General features: G+C 44.4%; 1 protein-coding gene across 2 annotated transcripts in view; it reads left to right on the top strand.

Annotated features, from left to right (window-relative positions):
- The window catches only part of LOC139820807 (signal-induced proliferation-associated 1-like protein 2), a 57,408-nt gene that overhangs the window by 15,016 nt on the left and 24,853 nt on the right, over positions 1–17,539 (top strand). The gene's annotated exons all lie outside the window — the stretch shown is intronic.

Here is a 17,539-nt window from a genome sequence, read left to right as displayed (position 1 = left end):
AGTGATCGCTGGCGGTTCCTCGAATGCATTACGTGCTCGATCGCTGCTTGTGAAATTCGATGTCGTGCTTAAGGTTCTTCCACGGTATATTATTTGATATTATATCGATACTTTTGAACAACAGACGTCATTTTTCGGGTTTAAAAACATACTTTTTTATTTTTATATACGAATACAATAAATTACAATTTCTTCTCTTTAAGTTTTTGTGCATTATTTGTATACTATGTATAAAGTAATTATAGTAATATAATAACAAAACGCGAATAACGATATGAGATATTCTATTAAATTGATATGGCGTGTAATTGCACAGGTTCGGTTATACGAATATCGCAGTAATGGGATGTCATTTATGTTAAAGTCACGTGCATGTTTACGAACGGCAACCGGTTAACAATTTCCGCGAAAATATCCCTTTTTTGCATCGAGCAAATCACGCGGAGGGTGGAAATCGCTGTCTGCGAGGGGCGGGCTAATCCCTTAAATCGTTCGTAGAGCCAGAAGCCTCCAGGTGCTTCGTCTCCTTCGTCGGCCTTCGACGGTCTTCAGCTGGCTTTCGAATCGCTGGTGATCGCGAGAGCCATGCAGATAATTGCCACGCAGGTGCACGGCGCGGAGTCCCTTCATTATGATGCCAATGCTTCTTAGAGTCGTCGATACGACTGCGCGTGCAGGATTGCGCGAGAGTAGAGCGCAACGTATGATCTCGCGAATTGAACTTTCCCTTCGGCGATCCCAACATTCCACCGTTTTGCCAGTGCAAATGTAATTACACTTTAGTAACCGCTAAATTTCGTCTCTAATGAAGCAAATCACTTTGCGCGCAGAAATAATGTAATCTATTCCCGGAAATAACTCGTACGTGATCTACTCTTACGTGATTTACAGTTTCGATGTTATGTGTACGTTCGATGTGTCGTACCTTTTTCATATATTCAGTAATCATTTTCGAATTTAAGAAAGGAATATGCGACTTGTATCGATCTTGTCTCAATCATTTATTAATTTGCCGTTATACACAATTAAGTTATCACACAAGTTATCACAAGATTATTTGACAATTAACGTTAGATAATAATGATGATAAGCGCGTCTGAAAATTTAGTTCACGATTATTTGACAATAATACAGTTAGTAGGCTACAATAGACACCGCGATCGTTTCTTAGGTACAGTTCTCTGCAGTCAAATCAAAAACAGAATGACGTCATTATCTGCGATTTATTCCGTGACGCATGGTGAAAGCTAGCCAGTGACGCATATCTTTTTTATCGGTTAACGTTTCGCATCATCATCGTTATAGCTGGCTTTAAACAATAGAAAGAGTCGGTAGATTCTCTCATAGGGGCGTCCTTTCAGGTTCGCTTCGCCGGATGATACGGGATTTCTTTTCGGTCGCTTCTTGCCAGGCGCTTCCTGCGAGAGTAACTCCGCATGAGATAATGATCGGCCATTGTGGGGCACGAAACGTACTGACAGTACAAACAACGCGTCACGGTCGCTCGGCGCTAATCGCGAGAGAGATGAGGGGGCTAGATAAGGGCCTAACGCAGGCCTCGATCGGTGATACCGCGGAACACGTTCATTCATACCTCTCTTTAAGAACTGACGGCGCGTTAATTCATGCGAGAAAGCCGATGATGAAACCCCGATATCTTCCTATCGTAATAATGAAGAGATCGACGCGAAATAATCGCGCTATCAAAACAGAGCCGCGGATACAGTGAATGGATATCAAAAGCGAGAAATCCGCGGGCGGATTTTCGAACGTAGAGAGAGAGAGAGAGAGAGAGAGAGAGAGAGAGAGAGAGAGAGAGAGAGAGAGAGAGAGAGAGAGAGAAAACCGCTCGTTCTCCGAAACGATTTAATTCCGAGATGGTTTCGTTACGTTCAAACGAAACCGGAAAGATTCTCCGCGATTTCTCCCGGTGTGGTGACACGCGGAATTTTTCAGACCGCACTTCGCTCGAGTAAGCGATAGATACGTGACACGCGCGCTTACAAGTATGTATACTTTCGAATACACGGGATACCAGCTGATTTGCCTGAGTAGATCCTCGCGTCATCCTGTCAGTCGCATGCAGCTGCGCAATTGCATCACTGTCGCCATCGAGGACCGACTCGAGCGAGGCTCGAGTATATCTACGACGTACCTATTCCGGGAGAAATAAATCGAATTTTAAAGACGTGTTATTCGAACGACGGATAACGAGCAGGAATCGATTATGTAAAACTATTCTAACTTCGCGCGCACGATATTTTCTATTCAAATCAGAATTGTAAAGGGCATCTCTCCAGAACTGAAGGACTCCTTTCTGGAACACACCGTGCATACCGCTGGCCTCGTATGCACACATTATTATAGCGCCAGTGAAAGCCTCGCCGAGAGTGTGCCTAGCTTAATACCACGAGGTTCTCATCCCAAATCTATATAGTTAACACTCGCAAAACAAACACGGCGTTTTGACATTTCGTTAAGCCTCCCGCGGGCGGGCACGCGATTACGTTTAATCGCCGAGGCCATTTAAGGGAAGGAAGAAAAGGATTAAACTCGCAGCCCAAGCGAGTGATTAATGTCGACACGACGGATCCGTGTTGCTCGTTAATATCCGCTCGATCCATAATGTTTAGTCCTCCGCGCTTATTCATTACGCACCCGTTCATTTGTCTGCCTGAGGAAAAGGGATTCTTTATACGATCGCTCGCGGATTCCGCCGGATGCGAGGATGCGTTATACGCGCGGAAAACGGCTTATTCACGCGTCTTCCGCCGGCGCGGCGACCGCTCGGCACGCTATCGGCGATCTCGCCGAGCAGCCCTGGAACGACGGAAGGCCCGCGACGTAACGATTCGTGTCGGGTATGGGATATGGTGTATGGGCGCTGTAGCACAATAAAGAGCGCATAACACACCGATGCACGCCCGGCGCGGCGCGGCGGACGGCGCCAATTTGTATCGCTGCGGGCGATGCGCGGGCGCGCGCGCGCGCGTCCGCTTCGGGATCCGCTTCAGGTGACTTTCCGCTCTCGTTCGACCGGCCGAGAGAGTTCCCTCCCCCCTGCCTTTCGAGGCCCGATCGGTGCGAGAGCGCCCCGGAAGCCGGACGCTCGTAAAAATAAAATATTAACTTTGTTTCGTATGAACGTTTATTATCGGAGCGCCGCTTTCTAACCGCGCAGGATTGCAGGCAGAATTATGAAATTAATTCAGGTCGGTTATTTCTTGCGTCAACCCTTTCATCGTTCGCGCGTGTATACTTTGGTGAAAATTATTTTAGGCCGATTCACGCTTGTCTAAAAATACGGCGAAGAGAAATAGATATAGCGCAAAAGGACTTATAATTAACTTTATTTATGGAATAAATAGAAGCGACGTCGGACATCGTCGTTTATTAATTTTTTTTTTAAATCAGAAACCGGACGATGCGTGAACGCAAACGCATCACGTTCGACAGATCAGCCGCGGTGCGGCGGGCGGAAGGAGGGGGAGGGAAGAGGAATTGCAGATCACTGGGTTGAGAGAAAGAGCCCAGACGTGATCCTCGGGCCGTTCTTTCCACGGCTCTTCTGTTTTTGCAGGCATCGATGGGCGAGAGGAGAAGAAGGAGGGCAGGACGCGGAGCCTTCGGGCTTCAATCTATTAACACGCCACGGCGATTACGCCGTCCTGATGACCCCGTGGGATTGCATCTCTCCCGCCAGACATTTCTTTCTACGGTGGCTGACTGGGGTAGTCTGTCCTCCTCCTCCTCATGCTTTTCTCTTACCGCTCTCATCATCCCGACTCTGGTTTGCCCCGGAACAATAAACGGCACATCGCGCTTGGGCAACAATAGCTCGCGTCTACACGTAATCTACATATGTAACCTATTCTCTTGTACTTACTCTACGCGGAGAATACGTAAGCCACGCTGACAATGCCTGTAATGACCGTGCTTTCTCCTCTTTTCGCTCGTTTGTCAAGCAAAATAAACTATAAGTCTAATTATCCTATTACCTTCTTCATATTATGGCATAGAAATAATAAGGAAGGTAATCTCGCTATTTTTTTTTCCGTAATACATCGGTAACTTTTTATATAGGTCGTATCTAGAAAACTTTCTTCTATAAATTGTAGAAAATATTTGATATGGTTAGTTAGCCGTGAAAATTTCTAACGTAAAAAGATGCGTCGAACATCCTGAAAATAAGGCGAATCGAGGGATACATTCTCGATTAAGCGACAGCAACGGGAGGGATCGGTCGCGGAGAGCGGCGAGGGGAACGAATTTCCGGTGCACAGGATCGTAGCTAGCCCTCGGCTCTTCTTTCAGATCCTTCTTTTATTGCACACAAAGGATAAGGGCCACTGAACGAGGGGATGGCCCTTTTTCTTTATGGCCTGCAACATTGGAGGGTGGCTCGTTTTCTCGCCAGCTGACGCCTATCTCCAGAAAGGGAAAACCACTCTGCGACAAATCTTTTTGGAATGCAATGTCCTCTTTACACAGCCTGACTCATCGTAAAACAATTCAACGATAGCTTGACATAGTGAGACACTCCTTTCTCGAGGAATACTTGATCGAAATTATCATTGCACTTAACGATGATTAATTATTAAAATATATAGCGTATTACACATTCCTATTTTTTTTTAAGGCGTGAAAGAAGCATTACTACAGAATTGAAATTGCATCTGCAATTATCGAATACATAAATTTATATATTCCAGAAAAATATTGTACAAGTAAATTTTAATAACAAAGACATTTTTTTAATACCGCGTCTCCGCTTGAGTTACGTAATTAATGCTACATCCGCTGCTACCGCAATAAGTTCGTGGAACAACGCGAGAAATTAAGGTATTAGTCATCGACTTTAGAACCTGTCTCGACCACAGCGAATAAATGGAATAATTGCACTCGAGAGAGAAAAAAAAGGAAGATAATCTTTTCCAGAAAATTCGTTCTATGCGAGTGGACGCGAAACTATACGAAGTAGGACGATACGTGAGTGTGCGATGGAATTATGCAGTCGATGAGAAATGTTGCGTCGGTTACAATCGTCGGCGTTGCATTATCCCTAATTAGAGCTCGAACGGTGTTTAAGTATCGGAGGTTGGAGTGTTGCAACCTTGGGATTACGTTGCTGCTCGGCTTACACGAGTCCTGACGCACTCGCATAATTTCCTTCGAAGACTGGCACATATAGGTACCCGCTTCCAGTCTCAGAGGAGTTTCGCGTGATTGTTTGATTTGCGGCAGGATGTTTTTGCCGCGCGAGTTATCAATCACGGATATTAGAATCTAAAATAGAAAACTCGTAAACAGATCATTCCTTTTGAACAAGTTAAAAGTGAGATTTATCTTTGTAATGGATTTTACTTTAAAGATTAATAAATTAAACTAGTGTTAGAATAAGTATACATTTATTACGCCAACAAATAATCAACAATTAAGACTTTTTTATTAAAAGCTTATTCGCGAAATTTATGTAAAATGTCTTCAAAATTGACAGACGTTGTAATTGTTCCACGTTAAAATTTTCGTTGTCGTCAGCTTTGTTTAGAACAGATTAACCTAGACCCTTCTCTGCCTTCGCTTTGCTGTTGGTCTTTCCCTGCCAGGAATAAAAGTAGCAATCGCAACCGCATTGTATTCAAATGACGTTTCAAGGTTCACAAGTCTTCTTAGACGTGACATGGAAAGGAATTTTTCCGTGCAGCTTCTCGTCTCGCGTGAATTACCACGATTCTCCGATCATGAATATCCTCGTAGAAAATTGTAAATTTTATAACAAAGGATAAATATCTTCTTACAGATATATGTTTCTATCGTTAAAACAGCCAAACGAGAATATAATTTTATTAAAATGGAGCAGAAATTTTCAATATAAATTTACGATATTTTTTTATGTCGTTATCATTTATTTTATTATTTCCCGACTTCTATTATCTAATTATTTTCACGTATATATACCTTCACTTTGAACATCACAACGTCTATGTAAAAATAAAGTCTCGATATTTCCATCCATGCAATATGGATTTACGAGGAATAACTTAAAGATATATGAATCGTAACGCCTTGCGCGGCTACATAAACATTTGCTAGCGGAAAACATCGGCCGACATTCCCGGCTGAAAACGTATGTACATTTATTACAGGCAATAGCTGTAATTGTATGTACGCGCGACACGTAACATCGATTATGACTAGCAGTAACGTATGCGCTTCGACAAGAAGTTAATGAGAAGAAGCTTGTGCCGCGCGTTCAAAAAGGACACGTGATATACGCTCGTCCTTCAGTGAATTAAGCCACAAAGGAAGAATCGTAACGAACTAAAGTATTACTTTTTTTCAGAGTTTTAAGTGTGTATAAATAGTAATAAATAATCCGTTCTTCGTCGAGGATTTAAAAGCAGTAAAGATGTGCAGTGACACGGAATCACCCTGTATAAATAAGTAATGAGACCCCGAGGAAAGGGTTACGCTTAGGGTCCGAGGACTGCGTAAATACATCACTGCGGGGCCCTCGATTTCCCAGCAGGGAGGCCCCGCTTAACACTCTCCTTCGTGAGAAAGAGGGAGAAAGGGAAGGCGCGCGCGCGCGATCGAGCGAGAGCGAGCGATCGTTCGCCATTTATTTACTCCTGGATTTAATCGCATCCGCCGACCGCCGTTTCCTGTCGCTACGGGCAGCCCGTTTCTTGCGCGAGAAGGGCATTAGAAAAATATTAGTCGGCCGGCTCTCGGCCGAGTCGGTCGGGACGAGGTAATAACGCGTCGCTCCGACGGTCCCGCCGCGACGAGAATCTTAAATTGACGGTCGCGGCAGCGATTTCGTAATTGCCCTTGCCTTCCTACGCGTTGCCCTTATTTACCGCTCCGTTCGGATTATAGACCTCGACACCTAACCGTATACGTGTATCCCGCGCCAATGAGAGAAAGAGAGAAACCTGGATTGCTATACTTTTTTAATATAGAAAATAGGTGGGGGGACAGGGGGGAAGTAGCTACGCGCAGATGCTGGCAAATACTCCATTTATCGCAACACTTTCGCTTTAGCGCCCGCGCCTCGGACATTTTCTCTCACGGAGATTCCAGAGCCGCGCATCGCGGGGATTACATATTCCTAAAAAGCGACCATCGCTTTGTTTCGAGCGTGACGCGCGAACGCCGTAAACGTCATCCCGTCCGTACGAATGCATAACTCCGAGGATTTATCGTTTACGTAAAATTACACCGGCGTTCTATGCCGATGATCTCGAGTCAGGGCCGCGTATCATCGCCGACGTTGCACCGGAGATCGAAGCGTATATTGTTCGCGGCGGTGTGAGTCGCGCCGCGGGTCGACGTACTACCGCAGGGTTCGCATCGTAAGCGAATTCAAAGAAACGGCCACGGGAAATTACCAGAGAGTTTAATTCTTAAATGGTGATAATTCTTAATTGTTTCGGACTTGCTTCCGCGTAACATTTTAAGGAGAAATTCCGTGGGATACTTGAAACCATCAACTTTCTACACAGGTCTAATTAATGGGCCTAATTATCGTCCCAAATTCTTCTTTCCAGCAATTTTCTAAATTTTTTCTTCCTGTCGTCAGCGTCGTGCGCCCCGCGAGACGTCTTAGACTCGTCCCTGACGGGGGATCGACTTCTTCTGCGTTACTTTTTTCTTTCTCTTGCGGGCGAAGATCTGATCGGGAGGAGGAAACCGCGGCGGCCCCGCGCTTCTTTGATGGATATCTGCCTGTAAAAATTAACATACACACACCGGGGAGCGGGGGTAATGACCGACTAGCACGACGAGTGGATCCCGGCGTGTATAATAGGTACAACGTCTTCGCGCGCGAGTGTGTGCGTGCGTGCGTATCGACGACGCGACGCAGCGACGACGACGCCGGTGCGCCAAGCTCGCCTTGCGATTCTCGATTCACGTCGTCGTGCAGGGTCAACGTTCGACTACATCGTATTTCTTATTTCTTTGCAACACGGTGGAATTGATCGGCGCTAAACGCGGCTAGTTTGTGCAGTTCGACTTCCTTGGCCGGCGCTCGCCGATAGCCGGCACTCGAGCACGTGGAAAAGCGGTCGAGTGGCCGGCACTCTAAAACGGACAGATGGCTAATGTTACGCCCAACCATCGAAAAAGAAAATTAGGAACCAACGCGATAGTAAAATCGCAGAACCAAAAATAGTTAGTTATCTTACATTTTTCAAGTCAGAATAAGTGAAGGAATTTTAATCAATTAGAGAAAAGGCCATTTACAGTCCAAGCTGAATCTCTGATGGTAGCCTAATAGTAATATTCTGATGTAAATTTTGTATACTTTTTCCAGATTCAGTAAGCTGCGCGCAAAAGGAGTCTTTTACTACAGATAAAATATACATTTTTTTTTATTAGAGCGTGAAAATATTTCTTTGTAGATTAAAGCATAATTTCTTTAAGTAGCGGTACCCCATCTAGCTAGAATTTTCATCCATTTATTTAAAAGTACATCTCTATTTTCCGAGCCTTATTAATTTTGTTGTCAAAGTTTGTTCATTACGATACTTAATTAATCCCGTTAAAGTCCTCGTTGCCGAGCCACGCGAGTTTAATTATGATTTACGCCACGTCGAGGCACGATATGACACCCCCACGACGAAGATCCGTTTTTTCGACCCGATTCTTCGACACGATCCTGACATTACGGCAGCGTGACATTTTAAACGTCGGCGCCGCGATTTACGCGCTGAAAATGTCTCGGGCAACGATCAAGCGCCGCGCAAGGGGCCGGCCTTTGTCGGACGTATGTGCTCGTGTCGGAGACCCACCGACAGCACACGTGTGCCACATCGCCGTGCCACGGCGAGGAAAGTGTACGCGGCCAACCACTTCCGAGAAGCGCATAAACGCGCGATGCCCGAGCGGGGACTGGGGAGTGCTCGTCGCATTGTTTCGTCGATCGGTGCACGTTAAACGTTGAGGCACCGACCGACACGTTTGCCTCGCCGTACACAATGTTTTGACGCTGAACCGCGCGCGGTGATCGATGTCTGCATATATAGTATAGTATATACGGCAACCCGACTTCTCCTGGTGACGTGCTCTTTGCTTCCCGCTGCTCTCGTAAATCATCTCTGATAATTTTGTTCCGTTTTAAGCGCTTAGATATGCTTCGTCTTCGCCCGCTGCGTCGTCCTATTCGGAATTCAAAGCTGAACACACTGCGGTTTTTCATGGTGTGTTCAATATTTAACGTAACTCGTTGAAGAAATCTACATAAAGTAACTGTTAGTCGCTAAATATTGCGACGCAATTACGAATCGTTTAGCACCGGAGAATTGAGGACTTTAAAATCTCGAGAGGTATAACGGTAAGGGTTAAAAAAGATTACGTGGAGACTCGCGTGGAGATCTCTCGGGTGTGAAGCTCGTAATCGCAATAAAAGGATGAGTTAACTTACAAAATCCCCGCATGACCCTGAAGCAAGTCATTATGTAAACTGCGTATAGGAAAGGAAAAAAAAACGACGTATTCTCTGCATAATGTATATTTGCAGCGTGTGGCTTTAGTAGTCCCTTAGCCTTGCCTCGAGTCTCTTATACCTCCGAGTTTATACGACGCGGAATATACTACTAAGGAGAGAAATATGCTATTCATACAACACCATTGGCTATATCTCGTCTGGCCGCGGCGCGGTCGTACGTTCGCGTGGTATCGCTCGTCCGGGGCTTAAATGGGTTTAGAATTACAAGACAAAGTGAGTGGACCGAGTGCATTATCGCATGCGCTGACATCGTGAGACCCGCCGCTCAATTATGCAGCTGGGTGTCAGCTTTCTTCTTCGTTTCTTTTTTTTCTTTGTCATTTTTCCTCGCCGCCGCCGCCGCGCGCATGAGTATTTGCGTTATCGCATCTGGACTGCCGATTCTAGGAACCGCCCGCGGGAAAGATGATCTCGAATGCGATAAAGTACGTACGTTCCTTCGTGAAGGTGAAGTATTTGAATTAAGGTCGAATTGATGTTGAATCGACGTTGAACCGTCTCGAGAAATACGTCTTTCTAAGATTTGTCTCCTTGACCATCCCTAAAATTTTCTTGTAAATGAAATACTAGTATGAAATAAATCTGAACGGTATAGAGGAATATTAGTAAAAAAATTTGAATATATGGACGAACAATACTGGAAACAAAGAGCAAAGAATGGATAACTCTAGGATATTTTTGGACTTCTTGTGTGGCGCGCAGTTCTTTAAGAATTCTTCTATTCGGAGTCAAGACTTTTTTTTTCACTTCTCGGATGTGATTTTCTTTCTCGGTCAGATTCTCCCTACAAGGCAAATATTTCGGGACTTTCCGCGGCGCTCCTTTCGGCAAAGGCTCTCGTCGCGGTTGTCCGTACGCATACGGTCCGGTCGTATATTTATAGTTTGACCGTTAAAAACAACATATAGCCGAGTCGCCGTGGCTGCGGTGGCCCGTTCAACGGGCCACGTAGAGTACGGGACCGGTCTCTTAATCTTCACTCGAAATAAACACGCACACGTGCGCCGTGCATCGTCGCGTCAGCAGCAAAAACATGCCTTCGGCCCCCGACGCCTTCGAGACATTACCAGTCGTCGTTTTACGAACGTTCGCCAAATAGGAAATATTTTATTTTGTCGCAATTCAGATTGAAAAATCATTTATGGCATCTTAGAACTTGCCAGGAAAGAGTATCTTATCCATCGAAATCGATCAATCATAAAATCATATAAGATATGATCAAAATCGTAGAGAGCTATAAGAGCGCAAAATAAATAATAAAACGAATACAAAACGAATTTTTGAACATTATTAAGCTTATTGTTAGCCGAATTAGGTTTCGAATTAGGAACGAAGCAAAATAGAAGAAATAAAGTTCCGACGGTATAGCCCATGGAATCCTGTATAAGCGATAAAAAAGTAGAACCATAGATAAAATCAGCAACGGTAAACAGAAATGCAATATATTCAATTTAATTAAAAAGGTAAAATAAATTTCTAATATAATCCTTAGTAAATAATCTTACGACGCTGGACGCTTCGATGTCCGACTACCGTTCCAGTTTTGCCAGTTTTATTTTTTAGAGTAGACTGCTACATTGTATTCGTAAAAGTTCACGGAATGAGGTACACCACGTAACAACGAGGGTCGTTCGCAGAGTCGTAAAAATAATCGTGTCGGTTCCCGCTCCACCGTTCGAATCCCTCCGAACAAAGAGCCGTCCATTCAGAACGAAATCGAGAGGAGGATCCGACGGAAAGGGACATGCGGCCATATGTCGGAAACACGCGAATACCCTCGCATGCTATGATCGACATATGCTCTCATTCTTTCTCGCCACGCTCGGGCGCGTTCGTTAATGAATATGCTAATATCGCGTGGCCGTTGTGCGACACAACTTGGTGTCTCGGCATCTGTCACTTTCGGTTTAATTGAAATCGCACAAACATTGAGTGTCGATTTTCATTAAGTGTTTCGCGAATCAGCGGACGAGACACGCGCTCTCGCGATCTTGCAATCACTATGCCTCGTTTACTCGCGTCAGCTGGGTGTTAATTACGCCGTTGTCCATCTAGCGCTCCCCCTCCGATACTTTCGATTAACCTTGCAAACTATCGACCATATCCGATCTCACCGCGCTCTCCGCGTTAAATGGAGCCTATAGGTAATTTTTTTTCCTCGCTCGATAAAATCGAAGATTCATCTTCGAAGGGGCCACTGAATTTTTCGACCGGGATTATCGCGCGAGATGGGTGGATCGGGAGAGTGGGTCGCGTTCCTTCGATCCCTCGGGTGCGAGTTAGGTCCAGTTACGGGCTGATCGTTTCCAAGTAACGATCCCGTACGCCGGGGCTTCGCCGAGCGGTTTCGAGGCGCGGAATACACGAACAAACGACGACGAGATGCGCGAGATGAGCCGAGGGAGGAAGGCTCGTCCATCAACAGGATCCGCTGCTTGCCCCGCGGCGAAACGCCGCTTACACCGCCCGAGTCATTATCTCCCGTAATCGGCGCTCTTAATTTCATTTCGGCCCCCATACGCCAGCGGAACGGTACGCACATTTGGGGGACACGCGAGCGAGCAACGTTTTATTATCAGCCAGACTACTTATGGGTAATTTGTTGATTGAAGTGACCCGGGATCGGTCGGGGGTCTTTTCTAAATTCGATAACGAGATAAACTCGTGATGATTTCCGAAACAATCATTTGCGACGTATACGGCAAAAAGATATCGTTTAATTCAATCAATAGAATAATTTTAATTTATATATTTGATCTCTCTTTCGGCCTCTCTCTTTTACTCGATGGAAATATATTGCTGGCCAGCCTTTGCAATTCGAAAGTCTGGGTGAGTCTCGGGTGGAGATCATCCAATGTACAGAGGCCTATGCGCTGGATGATCTCCAGACGAGGATCAGACTAAACGAGGGAGCCGAGGTAGACGCGAGCACGACCGTAAACGGCGGCATTACTCGCTCGTGGTTATAGCGGGCGACCGTTTTACTCGAGCAGCGAGTGAGGAACAGACTGGCTTCGAGGTGCCGTATCTTTTATCTGGTCCGAGCTTATCTCTAGAGCACCGGGCAAACACCATAACGTCGTAGCGGTCTTCTAACGTAGACAAACGGAACAAGTATTCCGCATCATGGATTCCGTTTATCTCGTTACTTATTTCCCCTTTTTCGTTATCGTGTTATATATCGCGAATCATATCTCATGCTTCGGAACATTTTTATTTCTTTATCTAAAAAGTAAATTTGGGGACGAAAGGATTGAAACGTAAGGTCTATTCATTTTCGCTGCACTTCTACGATAAGTTAGAATGAAAGATAATATATTTGTTTCGTTCTAACTTATTGCACTAGTTCAGAAGTGCAGCGAAAACGAACAGGCCTGTAGTGGTTACGCCGACTCTTGTCATTACATTGAAAGAGTTAGTCGCAATGAAACGAGGGAGAAAGAAAAGAGAGAAATCCTCGCATAGTGACTTTTCTACTTCCTGTTCTGAGAATTAGACTTTGTAGCGATCTGCTCTAAGCACCGTATAACAATCCCATTTTACGGTACTATAAATCTCTCTCTCCCATTTTACGGTACCACAATCTCTCTCTCTCGCAACCTTCTCGCAATTTTTTTTTTGCGGGCGTGCACGCCACCATAATTTTACGCCGATAAATGTTGACGGACGTGAAACATTCGTATGCTACGTCACGACGGGTTGCGTTCTTCCATTTTGCAATTTCGTACCCGAGAAGCAGAAGGAAGTAAGCGCGAAATTATCGTTTCTGACATATTTATGTCGTAATTACACACAAAATGCAAGCTTTATAAATTGCAAAATGGCGCAAACTGTTTGGAAACAGTGCGGTAACGTGGAAAGAATTGTAACAAGCAAAACACTGTAATTTATAAACTATATCGTTTCTATAGATTGTATAAACAGTTTGTAATTGTTAAGAAAAAGAATCAAGAATTTGTCATTTTATGCACAAGTTTCAATTTGATTAAATATGCGCGCTTCTCTTAAGAAACTAAAGTCTGGGACTCGACCTTTCACATTTCAGATTCGAATTTGTTTGCACCAATCTCCGCGTCCTGGCAATTTTACATAGACAATCAAATTTATGCTCTTCCAAGACAATTCTCTAACAAGTCCAATTTGCATTTTACTAGATGCATCATAAATTAGACATTACGTTTTATAATTTTATACAAATCCGATTAGAAATATTCATGAAATTCAATTATTCGCCGCGGGTTTCGTAAAATCGTCATTACTTATGCACCAGTCTTGAAGTCCATTAATTTATTCGTCCGAATTTTTTTGCCGCCAGTGAATGCTCGTAATAAAAGCGTCGTAAAGATCGCTTATGGAAAAGTAGTATTGTTATGTTTATGCACTCGTATTCTATGCACGTGCCGAAGGGAAGACCCCGAGTTCAACGTTTTTGTTTGTTTAAGCGCATTTATATGTTCATGCACGTACCATGGAAGAACATTTGCCACCACTAGTACCCTTGTTCCGTGATATTTCTCATTTATCGTTGTATCAAGCTTTTTCGAAGACTCTTAGAAGTTCCATCAACGTTATCGCGGAATCCATTTTGGCTTAAATAACGACGAACGGTCGAGACCAGCGCGAGGAGTCTTTTTTAAAGATCTCACAAGAACACATCGAGAGCTCGACGGAAGATTCAAATTTCACCTCCTTTGGGAATCCCGAAGCACCAGTACCTGGTTACGTAAAACTTCCGTTTGAGATAATTAAAATAGATTAAACGAAATAAGTATAACATTGAGAATCCCAAGGAGTTTGCGCTCTCTCGGGACACCCACTCGCATTATCTCACGACGCGAGAGGAAGAGGGAACAATAAAATCGCGCATGTAGGTACTTAATTATCATGGGCGCTCAGCATTGTGGCGTTAAAGCAATTTAGCAGCGCGGTAGACGCTGTAATTAAATCAGCAATTAAATTACATCGTGTCCCTCGGCCCCTCTTCTTAATACATTCGCGAACGCGACGAATACTTACCTCGCGGAGGGAATGACACCTCCCCGTGCCGTGCGTGGATCACGCGGATAAAAAGCTCGTTACGCAACAACGACATTATCAGGTCGATGACCTCATTGTCTCCGCGTATGCACCTGCACACTAAGAAACGCAGTCAGCAATTAACCGAATAAGAAGTTACGGAGATAATGATGCACGCGCACACGTTCCTCCCCTCCGTCCACTACGATCATAATTCCGAAGCGACATTCCTCGGAAGTCACTATCATCAAAATGACGGTTCTGCGACAGAGCATTTCAAGAAGCATACATTAAGTATTTAGTGCGTAATCATCTCCGTACGTGATTTTATCGAATCGAATCGCACGCACGTAGACACATGTTATGTAAAAAAAGCAAATTCCTTCCGCTCTTGGGGAGAAAACTAAGATTGTGAAAGAACAATTATTTTTCAAGTAGAAGTCAATTGTAACTGCACATTTCTTCCGATTATTTTTTTGCTATTTTTTCAATTTTTGTCCGAATCCTTTGTGACAAATACTTTAATAGGCATGCCGCGTGATAGATCGATAGTACTTTATGCTTTACAATCTGCAATCAAAAAATTCGGAACATGAAAAATTTTTATCTACGTTTTTATCGGACGTTATATGTATATATGAATGGCACTCTTGTGTGAGGAAGGATCGATTGATTTTATCGAAACATTCGTTTGACTTCCGCTTCCGCCTTAGGGTCGACAGTTCTCATTCAGTATTATCGGAACTCGCGATTGATAAGCCCGGATCGCTCAAGGGATATCTATTATCAGTCGAAGCCTCTGTAAAAATTTTATATAAAAAAATAGACACGGACAAATATTCAAGAAACAATATAATTGGTTTGCAAGAATTTTTTATTTCTTTGTTTTATAAATGGATCTTAAAATAAGAGAAAATTAAAAAAAATAATTTTTATTTAAGATAATTCTTTTACTTTTCTTTTTTTACCTTGTGTATAAATTCGGAGGAGAGCATATATCTTCAAATGTACAGTTATCCTTCGATTGATCATAATGAAAATGCTCTATCTAATATGCTGGACTTCATCGAAGCGCCACACTGCACCGGCTGGAGTAAGATAGAGACCTCCGGAATTTTTTCAAGGAATTCTCTCACGACGTAATCAGTGGCGAGGTACCCTGAGCGTACTCCGAATCCTGATGCAAACCATCATCCGGTGTTACTGATGATTATTATTCCTTGAAGAGTCGCCCGTTGATGCGCTCCGCGGTTATACCTACGTGTCTCGCCGTAGATCGACTGAGATATTCGCTCGCACCCTAATAGCCGATTCCGCAAATGGATTATACTGGCCGGCCGGCGTGCAGCTGCACCAGAATAAGAAATTTAACGATCTCGGCGGCGCGTCGCGGCGCGCTTTTATGCAACGTCATCCACGATGACATCTAAGAACGGTGAACGATTACGAGGTGTAATAACTTGAAGTAACGGATCGAGCTCCGTTCGTTGCGACACTTATCTCGCGCGCCGTGCTCTGTCGCCAAGGTCCGAAAATCTGTGCCACGTCAGTTTAAAGAAGAACGAAGGCTTTTTTAACCACCCTATATACTCTCTCAGTATTACCCCTATCTCCTTTTCTCTTCTACACCCAAGTATACGCTTGTTATCCCTTGAACGCGAAAGGTGTGACATAGAAACAATGCGCGCAGCTAGAAACAATGCGCGTAGAATCTCTCGCCAAGTTTCTTTCATCGCGCAGTCGGAAGAGCAGATCCCAACTTAGCGCGACTTCCTCAATTTTTATTCTCGTTTTTCTCCCCCGCGGGATGATCCTTACAATCGCCGGACGTTCCTTGGACGAGAACTCATTTACGTCGTCCGTTCGCGCGCATCCACGAGCCTCTGAATCCGCGCGTTCGTAAATATTGGAAAAGCGACTGGCCTGGTTTTCCACGATCTATTCTTTCGCTCAATCAGTGGAATCATTTAACTTTCGAGATTTCCGTATTGTCGGAAAGACATTTGACTTTCAAATAAGTTCCCTATAGCTATTAAGACAGCCTAACGATTTCTAGAATAGAATAGAATTTTCATGCTCCATTTGTTTTAATCTACAATGTGAAATTTCGCGATTTATTTCTGCGCTCTCTTCAAAATAATCTCGTGTCACTTACAAATCATATAAATGGCGCGACATAAATAGCGACATTTTACGTAAGGTTTGCCTGGATGAGATACAATTTCATTCGCAGATATGGTTACACTTTAATTTACGACCGGATCGAATCATTCATCGCGCGTGTGTGCTTACGCGCAATAAAATCTTTCCCTATCAACAGCCATTCCTAATCGCGCCACGTCGCGCTCCTCGACAGGATACAGCACGCACGTTGATACGCCAGACGTTAATTGCACGCGGGATAGTGATTAATCAAAGCTACCTCGGTCGAGTAACCGATAGTTATCCAGCGGAGCGAGCTTTCGTAAAAGGAAATCCTTCTTAAACGCGAGTTTAAACGCTCATGGAAAAAAAGTAGATGATGCGCGATGCAATGCCTGGATCAAGTTTTAAACCTACACGCACACACGTACGTCAGCCGACCGTCTTCGGACTATGTCTCCCGGTGACGCTGCCAATCGTTCGCTTTTTACTCCGCTTGCATCGAAAGGGCTGCCCCTACGAGCCGCTTCTGTTTTGCAGATGTGTCACGTCCCGACAGCTCTTGCTTTGCTCTTTCGACGTGGCTGAAAGCGTAAATAGGGCCCTTTCAGAGAGGCGCAAGCGAGGGAGTGTAGTAACTCAATCCGCAAACAAGGTCGCGCGCTGCAGCCGCAACCGAGCAGCCGTGGAAGTGCGATAAGTAATTAACTGTAAACTCGTTGAAACTTACGGAGTGACCAAAGGTACTTGCTCCCATGTTGCTCCGATATCGCGAACAACTTGGCGTTTTCTCTCCTCCTTGCGAATCGAATTTTCGCACAAGCTGCCGTAATATCGAGACGCTAACTTTTATTCGCTGCAAAGTTA

Source organism: Temnothorax longispinosus, chromosome 10 (assembly GCF_030848805.1).
Source record: "Temnothorax longispinosus isolate EJ_2023e chromosome 10, Tlon_JGU_v1, whole genome shotgun sequence".
In the NCBI taxonomy this organism is placed as follows: Eukaryota; Metazoa; Arthropoda; class Insecta; order Hymenoptera; family Formicidae; genus Temnothorax; species Temnothorax longispinosus.
This window is presented reverse-complemented; position numbering and strand designations above follow the sequence as displayed.